Source organism: Pristiophorus japonicus, unplaced genomic scaffold, assembly GCF_044704955.1.
Source record: "Pristiophorus japonicus isolate sPriJap1 unplaced genomic scaffold, sPriJap1.hap1 HAP1_SCAFFOLD_1481, whole genome shotgun sequence".
Classification (NCBI taxonomy): Eukaryota; Metazoa; Chordata; class Chondrichthyes; family Pristiophoridae; genus Pristiophorus; species Pristiophorus japonicus.
This window is the reverse complement of record NW_027251156.1, coordinates 22,501-32,500: the sequence shown is the minus strand read 5'-3', so window position 1 is coordinate 32,500 and position 10,000 is coordinate 22,501.

Genomic DNA, 10,000 nt, shown 5'->3' with positions numbered 1-10,000 from the left:
TTGCGGGAAATTAGTTCCAGGGCTCGGCGACCGAAGTCAAATCCGTCCCGCCAACTTGACACTTGTCATTTCTGTCCTTGGGGGTTGGCGGGGTACCTGCACAGAGGTAGGAGGTGGCTGATCGAGAATTGGTGAGTTTTCCAAAGTCACGTCTCGAGCCTCCAGGTCTGCAGAGACCGACCAGGGCTGCCGCCCAACCGACTATTCACCCTTTTTGGGCGGGAATTTTTTCCATTTTTGTCCATTTTTCGGGTTTTTGGTCGGGCTTCAAAAACGGCAGCCCGAGGCCTGGCAGAGGCCGGGGCATGTCCCCGGTCGCGCCAGGCGGCTCGCGCGACCCGATTAGGCCCCGAAAGGAGTCGGGAAATCGGCAGACCTGCCCGAGTTCAGCCCGGGGGAGGCGGGGGGCAGGTCGGTTCGGCTCAAATCATTAACCAAAGCCGAGACTTGGTCTCGCTGGCGCAACCGAAGTGCCAGGCTGGATAACTCATTAACCAGAAGGCGGCTGGAGGCAGGCAGGGCTGATGGCTGAGGCCGGGTGGAGGCCACCCGCGGCCGGGAAAGTCAAAAGTCCCGTTGTGTGGAAGTCTATGAGGTCAGATTCGGCCGCCTTACCGGGCCTGCGGTTGATGGTTTCCCGCTTGGGCAAGCGAGTCGGCCCGGCAAAGTGGCCACTTGCATTTTCTGGCAAGTGTCTGCGAACAACGTTAATGAGTTGAACCTCGGCAATTGTCGGAAGTCCCGATGAAGAAATGAAAATGCCCCTTTTGCGGGGATTTGGATGCTCATGGCCGGCAGCAGGTGGCCCGACGCCCCGCCAACTTGACACTTGTCATTTCTGTCCTTGGGGGTTGGCGGGGTATCTGCACAGAGGTAGGAGGTGGCAGAATCGAGACTTGGTGAGTTTTCCAAACAAACGTCTCGAGCCTCCAGGTCTGCAGAGACCGACCAGGGCTGCCGCCCAACCGACTATTCACCCTTTTTGGGCGGGAATTTATTCCCTTTTTGCCCATTTTTCGGGTTTTTGGTCGGGCTTCAAAAGCGGCTGCCCGAGGCCTGGCAGGTGCCGGGGCATGGTCCCCGATCGCGCCAGGCGGCTCGCGCGACGCGATTAGGCCCCGAAAGGAGTCGGGAAATCGGCAGACCTGCCCGAGTTCAGCCCGCGGGGGCGGGGGGTAGGTCGGTTCGGCTCAAATCATTAACCAAAGCCGAGACTTGGTCTCGCTGGCGCAACCGAAGTGCCAGGCTGGATAACTCATTAACCAGAAGGCGGCTGGAGGCAGGCAGGGCTGATGGCTGAGGCCGGGTGGAGGCCACCCGCGGCCGGGAAAGTCAAAAGTCCCGTTGTGTGGAAGTCTATGAGGTCAGATTCGGCCGCCTTACCGGGCCTTCGGTTGATGGTTTCCCGCTTGGGCAAGCGAGTCGGCCCGGCAAAGTGGCCACTTGCATTTTCTGGCAAGTGTCTGCGAACAACGTTAATGAGTTGAACCTTGGAAATTGCCGGAAGTCCCGATGAAGAAATGAAAATGCCCCTTTTGCGGGGATTTGGATGCTCATGGCCGGCAGCAGGTGGCCCGACGCCCCGCCAACTTGACACTTGTCATTTCTGTCCTTGGGGGTTGGCGGGGTATCTGCACAGAGGTAGGAGGTGGCAGAATCGAGACTTGGTGAGTTTTCCAAACAAACGTCTCGAGCCTCCAGGTCTGCAGAGACCGACCAGGGCTGCCGCCCAACCGACTATTCACCCTTTTTGGGCGGGAATTTATTCCCTTTTTGCCCATTTTTCGGGTTTTTGGTCGGGCTTCAAAAGCGGCTGCCCGAGGCCTGGCAGAGGCCGGGGCATGGGCCCCGATCGCGCCAGGCGGCTCGCGCGACCCGATTAGGCCCCGAAAGGAGTCGGGAAATCGGCAGACCTTGCCGAGTTCAGCCCGCGGTGGCGGGGGGCAGGTCGGTTCGGCTCAAATCATTAACCAAAGCCGAGACTTGGTCTCGCTGGCGCAACCGAAGTGCCAGGCTGGATAACTCATTAACCAGAAGGCGGCTGGAGGCAGGCAGGGCTGATGGCTGAGGCCGGGTGGAGGCCACCCGCGGCCGGGAAAGTCAAAAGTCCCGTTGTGTGGAAGTCTATGAGGTCAGATTCGGCCGCCTTACCGGGCCTTCGGTTGATGGTTTCCCGCTTGGGCAAGCGAGTCGGCCCGGCAAAGTGGCCACTTGCATTTTCTGGCAAGTGTCTGCGAACAACGTTAATGAGTTGAACCTCGGAAATTGCCGGAAGTCCCGATGAAGAAATGAAAATGCCCCTTTTGCGGGGATTTGGATGCTCATGGCCGGCAGCAGGTGGCCCGACGCCCCGCCAACTTGACACTTGTCATTTCTGTCCTTGGGGGTTGGCGGGGTATCTGCACAGAGGTAGGAGGTGGCAGAATCGAGACTTGGTGAGTTTTCCAAACAAACGTCTCGAGCCTCCAGGTCTGCAGAGACCGACCAGGGCTGCCGCCCAACCGACTATTCACCCTTTTTGGGCGGGAATTTATTCCCTTTTTGCCCATTTTTCGGGTTTTTGGTCGGGCTTCAAAAGCGGCTGCCCGAGGCCTGGCAGAGGCCGGGGCATGGTCCCCGATCGCGCCAGGCGGCTCGCGCGACCCGATTAGGCCCCGAAAGGAGTCGGGAAATCGGCAGACCTGCCCGAGTTCAGCCCGGGGGGGGCGGGGGGCAGGTCGGTTCGGCTCAAATCATTAACCAAAGCCGAGACTTGGTCTCGCTGGCGCAACCGAAGTGCCAGGCTGGATAACTCATTAACCAGAAGGCGGCTGGAGGCAGGCAGGGCTGATGGCTGAGGCCGGGTGGAGGCCACCCGCGGCCGGGAAAGTCAAAAGTCCCGTTGTGTGGAAGTCTATGAGGTCAGATTCGGCCGCCTTACCGGGCCTTCGGTTGATGGTTTCCCGCTTGGGCAAGCGAGTCGGCCCGGCAAAGTGGCCACTTGCATTTTCTGGCAAGTGTCTGCGAACAACGTTAATGAGTTGAACCTTGGAAATTGCCGGAAGTCCCGATGAAGAAATGAAAATGCCCCTTTTGCGGGGATTTGGATGCTCATGGCCGGCAGCAGGTGGCCCGACGCCCCGCCAACTTGACACTTGTCATTTCTGTCCTTGGGGGTTGGCGGGGTATCTGCACAGAGGTAGGAGGTGGCAGAATCGAGACTTGGTGAGTTTTCCAAACAAACGTCTCGAGCCTCCAGGTCTGCAGAGACCGACCAGGGCTGCCGCCCAACCGACTATTCACCCTTTTTGGGCGGGAATTTATTCCCTTTTTGCCCATTTTTCGGGTTTTTGGTCGGGCTTCAAAAGCGGCTGCCCGAGGCCTGGCAGAGGCCGGGGCATGGGCCCCGATCGCGCCAGGCGGCTCGCGCGACCCGATTAGGCCCCGAAAGGAGTCGGGAAATCGGCAGACCTTGCCGAGTTCAGCCCGCGGTGGCGGGGGGCAGGTCGGTTCGGCTCAAATCATTAACCAAAGCCGAGACTTGGTCTCGCTGGCGCAACCGAAGTGCCAGGCTGGATAACTCATTAACCAGAAGGCGGCTGGAGGCAGGCAGGGCTGATGGCTGAGGCCGGGTGGAGGCCACCCGCGGCCGGGAAAGTCAAAAGTCCCGTTGTGTGGAAGTCTATGAGGTCAGATTCGGCCGCCTTACCGGGCCTTCGGTTGATGGTTTCCCGCTTGGGCAAGCGAGTCGGCCCGGCAAAGTGGCCACTTGCATTTTCTGGCAAGTGTCTGCGAACAACGTTAATGAGTTGAACCTCGGAAATTGCCGGAAGTCCCGATGAAGAAATGAAAATGCCCCTTTTGCGGGGATTTGGATGCTCATGGCCGGCAGCAGGTGGCCCGACGCCCCGCCAACTTGACACTTGTCATTTCTGTCCTTGGGGGTTGGCGGGGTATCTGCACAGAGGTAGGAGGTGGCAGAATCGAGACTTGGTGAGTTTTCCAAACAAACGTCTCGAGCCTCCAGGTCTGCAGAGACCGACCAGGGCTGCCGCCCAACCGACTATTCACCCTTTTTGGGCGGGAATTTATTCCCTTTTTGCCCATTTTTCGGGTTTTTGGTCGGGCTTCAAAAGCGGCTGCCCGAGGCCTGGCAGAGGCCGGGGCATGGTCCCCGATCGCGCCAGGCGGCTCGCGCGACCCGATTAGGCCCCGAAAGGAGTCGGGAAATCGGCAGACCTGCCCGAGTTCAGCCCGGGGGGGGCGGGGGGCAGGTCGGTTCGGCTCAAATCATTAACCAAAGCCGAGACTTGGTCTCGCTGGCGCAACCGAAGTGCCAGGCTGGATAACTCATTAACCAGAAGGCGGCTGGAGGCAGGCAGGGCTGATGGCTGAGGCCGGGTGGAGGCCACCCGCGGCCGGGAAAGTCAAAAGTCCCGTTGTGTGGAAGTCTATGAGGTCAGATTCGGCCGCCTTACCGGGCCTTCGGTTGATGGTTTCCCGCTTGGGCAAGCGAGTCGGCCCGGCAAAGTGGCCACTTGCATTTTCTGGCAAGTGTCTGCGAACAACGTTAATGAGTTGAACCTTGGAAATTGCCGGAAGTCCCGATGAAGAAATGAAAATGCCCCTTTTGCGGGGATTTGGATGCTCATGGCCGGCAGCAGGTGGCCCGACGCCCCGCCAACTTGACACTTGTCATTTCTGTCCTTGGGGGTTGGCGGGGTATCTGCACAGAGGTAGGAGGTGGCAGAATCGAGACTTGGTGAGTTTTCCAAACAAACGTCTCGAGCCTCCAGGTCTGCAGAGACCGACCAGGGCTGCCGCCCAACCGACTATTCACCCTTTTTGGGCGGGAATTTATTCCCTTTTTGCCCATTTTTCGGGTTTTTGGTCGGGCTTCAAAAGCGGCTGCCCGAGGCCTGGCAGAGGCCGGGGCATGGGCCCCGATCGCGCCAGGCGGCTCGCGCGACCCGATTAGGCCCCGAAAGGAGTCGGGAAATCGGCAGACCTTGCCGAGTTCAGCCCGCGGTGGCGGGGGGCAGGTCGGTTCGGCTCAAATCATTAACCAAAGCCGAGACTTGGTCTCGCTGGCGCAACCGAAGTGCCAGGCTGGATAACTCATTAACCAGAAGGCGGCTGGAGGCAGGCAGGGCTGATGGCTGAGGCCGGGTGGAGGCCACCCGCGGCCGGGAAAGTCAAAAGTCCCGTTGTGTGGAAGTCTATGAGGTCAGATTCGGCCGCCTTACCGGGCCTTCGGTTGATGGTTTCCCGCTTGGGCAAGCGAGTCGGCCCGGCAAAGTGGCCACTTGCATTTTCTGGCAAGTGTCTGCGAACAACGTTAATGAGTTGAACCTCGGAAATTGCCGGAAGTCCCGATGAAGAAATGAAAATGCCCCTTTTGCGGGGATTTGGATGCTCATGGCCGGCAGCAGGTGGCCCGACGCCCCGCCAACTTGACACTTGTCATTTCTGTCCTTGGGGGTTGGCGGGGTATCTGCACAGAGGTAGGAGGTGGCAGAATCGAGACTTGGTGAGTTTTCCAAACAAACGTCTCGAGCCTCCAGGTCTGCAGAGACCGACCAGGGCTGCCGCCCAACCGACTATTCACCCTTTTTGGGCGGGAATTTATTCCCTTTTTGCCCATTTTTCGGGTTTTTGGTCGGGCTTCAAAAGCGGCTGCCCGAGGCCTGGCAGAGGCCGGGGCATGGTCCCCGATCGCGCCAGGCGGCTCGCGCGACCCGATTAGGCCCCGAAAGGAGTCGGGAAATCGGCAGACCTGCCCGAGTTCAGCCCGGGGGGGGCGGGGGGCAGGTCGGTTCGGCTCAAATCATTAACCAAAGCCGAGACTTGGTCTCGCTGGCGCAACCGAAGTGCCAGGCTGGATAACTCATTAACCAGAAGGCGGCTGGAGGCAGGCAGGGCTGATGGCTGAGGCCGGGTGGAGGCCACCCGCGGCCGGGAAAGTCAAAAGTCCCGTTGTGTGGAAGTCTATGAGGTCAGATTCGGCCGCCTTACCGGGCCTTCGGTTGATGGTTTCCCGCTTGGGCAAGCGAGTCGGCCCGGCAAAGTGGCCACTTGCATTTTCTGGCAAGTGTCTGCGAACAACGTTAATGAGTTGAACCTTGGAAATTGCCGGAAGTCCCGATGAAGAAATGAAAATGCCCCTTTTGCGGGGATTTGGATGCTCATGGCCGGCAGCAGGTGGCCCGACGCCCCGCCAACTTGACACTTGTCATTTCTGTCCTTGGGGGTTGGCGGGGTATCTGCACAGAGGTAGGAGGTGGCAGAATCGAGACTTGGTGAGTTTTCCAAACAAACGTCTCGAGCCTCCAGGTCTGCAGAGACCGACCAGGGCTGCCGCCCAACCGACTATTCACCCTTTTTGGGCGGGAATTTATTCCCTTTTTGCCCATTTTTCGGGTTTTTGGTCGGGCTTCAAAAGCGGCTGCCCGAGGCCTGGCAGAGGCCGGGGCATGGGCCCCGATCGCGCCAGGCGGCTCGCGCGACCCGATTAGGCCCCGAAAGGAGTCGGGAAATCGGCAGACCTTGCCGAGTTCAGCCCGCGGTGGCGGGGGGCAGGTCGGTTCGGCTCAAATCATTAACCAAAGCCGAGACTTGGTCTCGCTGGCGCAACCGAAGTGCCAGGCTGGATAACTCATTAACCAGAAGGCGGCTGGAGGCAGGCAGGGCTGATGGCTGAGGCCGGGTGGAGGCCACCCGCGGCCGGGAAAGTCAAAAGTCCCGTTGTGTGGAAGTCTATGAGGTCAGATTCGGCCGCCTTACCGGGCCTTCGGTTGATGGTTTCCCGCTTGGGCAAGCGAGTCGGCCCGGCAAAGTGGCCACTTGCATTTTCTGGCAAGTGTCTGCGAACAACGTTAATGAGTTGAACCTCGGAAATTGCCGGAAGTCCCGATGAAGAAATGAAAATGCCCCTTTTGCGGGGATTTGGATGCTCATGGCCGGCAGCAGGTGGCCCGACGCCCCGCCAACTTGACACTTGTCATTTCTGTCCTTGGGGGTTGGCGGGGTATCTGCACAGAGGTAGGAGGTGGCAGAATCGAGACTTGGTGAGTTTTCCAAACAAACGTCTCGAGCCTCCAGGTCTGCAGAGACCGACCAGGGCTGCCGCCCAACCGACTATTCACCCTTTTTGGGCGGGAATTTATTCCCTTTTTGCCCATTTTTCGGGTTTTTGGTCGGGCTTCAAAAGCGGCTGCCCGAGGCCTGGCAGAGGCCGGGGCATGGTCCCCGATCGCGCCAGGCGGCTCGCGCGACCCGATTAGGCCCCGAAAGGAGTCGGGAAATCGGCAGACCTGCCCGAGTTCAGCCCGGGGGGGGCGGGGGGCAGGTCGGTTCGGCTCAAATCATTAACCAAAGCCGAGACTTGGTCTCGCTGGCGCAACCGAAGTGCCAGGCTGGATAACTCATTAACCAGAAGGCGGCTGGAGGCAGGCAGGGCTGATGGCTGAGGCCGGGTGGAGGCCACCCGCGGCCGGGAAAGTCAAAAGTCCCGTTGTGTGGAAGTCTATGAGGTCAGATTCGGCCGCCTTACCGGGCCTTCGGTTGATGGTTTCCCGCTTGGGCAAGCGAGTCGGCCCGGCAAAGTGGCCACTTGCATTTTCTGGCAAGTGTCTGCGAACAACGTTAATGAGTTGAACCTTGGAAATTGCCGGAAGTCCCGATGAAGAAATGAAAATGCCCCTTTTGCGGGGATTTGGATGCTCATGGCCGGCAGCAGGTGGCCCGACGCCCCGCCAACTTGACACTTGTCATTTCTGTCCTTGGGGGTTGGCGGGGTATCTGCACAGAGGTAGGAGGTGGCAGAATCGAGACTTGGTGAGTTTTCCAAACAAACGTCTCGAGCCTCCAGGTCTGCAGAGACCGACCAGGGCTGCCGCCCAACCGACTATTCACCCTTTTTGGGCGGGAATTTATTCCCTTTTTGCCCATTTTTCGGGTTTTTGGTCGGGCTTCAAAAGCGGCTGCCCGAGGCCTGGCAGAGGCCGGGGCATGGGCCCCGATCGCGCCAGGCGGCTCGCGCGACCCGATTAGGCCCCGAAAGGAGTCGGGAAATCGGCAGACCTTGCCGAGTTCAGCCCGCGGTGGCGGGGGGCAGGTCGGTTCGGCTCAAATCATTAACCAAAGCCGAGACTTGGTCTCGCTGGCGCAACCGAAGTGCCAGGCTGGATAACTCATTAACCAGAAGGCGGCTGGAGGCAGGCAGGGCTGATGGCTGAGGCCGGGTGGAGGCCACCCGCGGCCGGGAAAGTCAAAAGTCCCGTTGTGTGGAAGTCTATGAGGTCAGATTCGGCCGCCTTACCGGGCCTTCGGTTGATGGTTTCCCGCTTGGGCAAGCGAGTCGGCCCGGCAAAGTGGCCACTTGCATTTTCTGGCAAGTGTCTGCGAACAACGTTAATGAGTTGAACCTCGGCAATTGTCGGAAGTCCCGATGAAGAAATGAAAATGCCCCTTTTGCGGGGATTTGGATGCTCATGGCCGGCAGCAGGTGGCCCGACGCCCCGCCAACTTGACACTTGTCATTTCTGTCCTTGGGGGTTGGCGGGGTATCTGCACAGAGGTAGGAGGTGGCAGAATCGAGACTTGGTGAGTTTTCCAAACAAACGTCTCGAGCCTCCAGGTCTGCAGAGACCGACCAGGGCTGCCGCCCAACCGACTATTCACCCTTTTTGGGCGGGAATTTATTCCCTTTTTGCCCATTTTTCGGGTTTTTGGTCGGGCTTCAAAAGCGGCTGCCCGAGGCCTGGCAGAGGCCGGGGCATGGTCCCCGATCGCGCCAGGCGGCTCGCGCGACCCGATTAGGCCCCGAAAGGAGTCGGGAAATCGGCAGACCTGCCCGAGTTCAGCCCGGGGGGGGCGGGGGGCAGGTCGGTTCGGCTCAAATCATTAACCAAAGCCGAGACTTGGTCTCGCTGGCGCAACCGAAGTGCCAGGCTGGATAACTCATTAACCAGAAGGCGGCTGGAGGCAGGCAGGGCTGATGGCTGAGGCCGGGTGGAGGCCACCCGCGGCCGGGAAAGTCAAAAGTCCCGTTGTGTGGAAGTCTATGAGGTCAGATTCGGCCGCCTTACCGGGCCTTCGGTTGATGGTTTCCCGCTTGGGCAAGCGAGTCGGCCCGGCAAAGTGGCCACTTGCATTTTCTGGCAAGTGTCTGCGAACAACGTTAATGAGTTGAACCTTGGAAATTGCCGGAAGTCCCGATGAAGAAATGAAAATGCCCCTTTTGCGGGGATTTGGATGCTCATGGCCGGCAGCAGGTGGCCCGACGCCCCGCCAACTTGACACTTGTCATTTCTGTCCTTGGGGGTTGGCGGGGTGCCCGGAGATTTTCGGGAACACGATTTTCAGAACATTTTTACGACAGCGGGTACACTTTGAAAGCGCCCGAAAAGTGATGCTTTGCTGAAAGGTGCTCAATCTCAGGAAAGAGACCTTTGAAAAGAGCACTTGGAAAGTCACAAAATGACCGGTGTGCGAGACTTGGAACAATTTTGACAAAGTCTTTTGTTGTACTTTTCAAACTCTTTGGTGTTTTGCTGAAATCGTACTCTGGGAGCCAGCAGCCCCGCTTGTACCCGTGCCCGGCTCTCAGGACAGACTAGTTTCCAACGGCCCTCCGTCTTTGCGCAACAAAGGACGCTGTCTGTCACAGATGCAAGCCCCTGGGTGAGGGAAATCTGTTTTACTGAGTAGTTAAGCACACGCGCAGTTCTTTCACCAAGTTCCCCTGCGTGTTGTGTGCTCGGTATCCACCGATCGATTTGGCGACTCGTGTCCGACGTGGGAGGGCTCGGAGTGGGGCCAGCTCCGGCTGGTGTGTTACCGACTCCGGCGTTCCTCCCGTTCTGCCCCGCAATGCGCCCACCGCCGGTGGGCAGACCGGGCATCCAATAACGAGTCAGAGGGCTTGGCACGGCTCCGGTTTCTCCTAGCCTGCCCTTTGGCACTTGACGAAGGTTCTCGCGTGAGTCCGAGGCGTCCACCTGTCTTTTGGTCTCGCAGT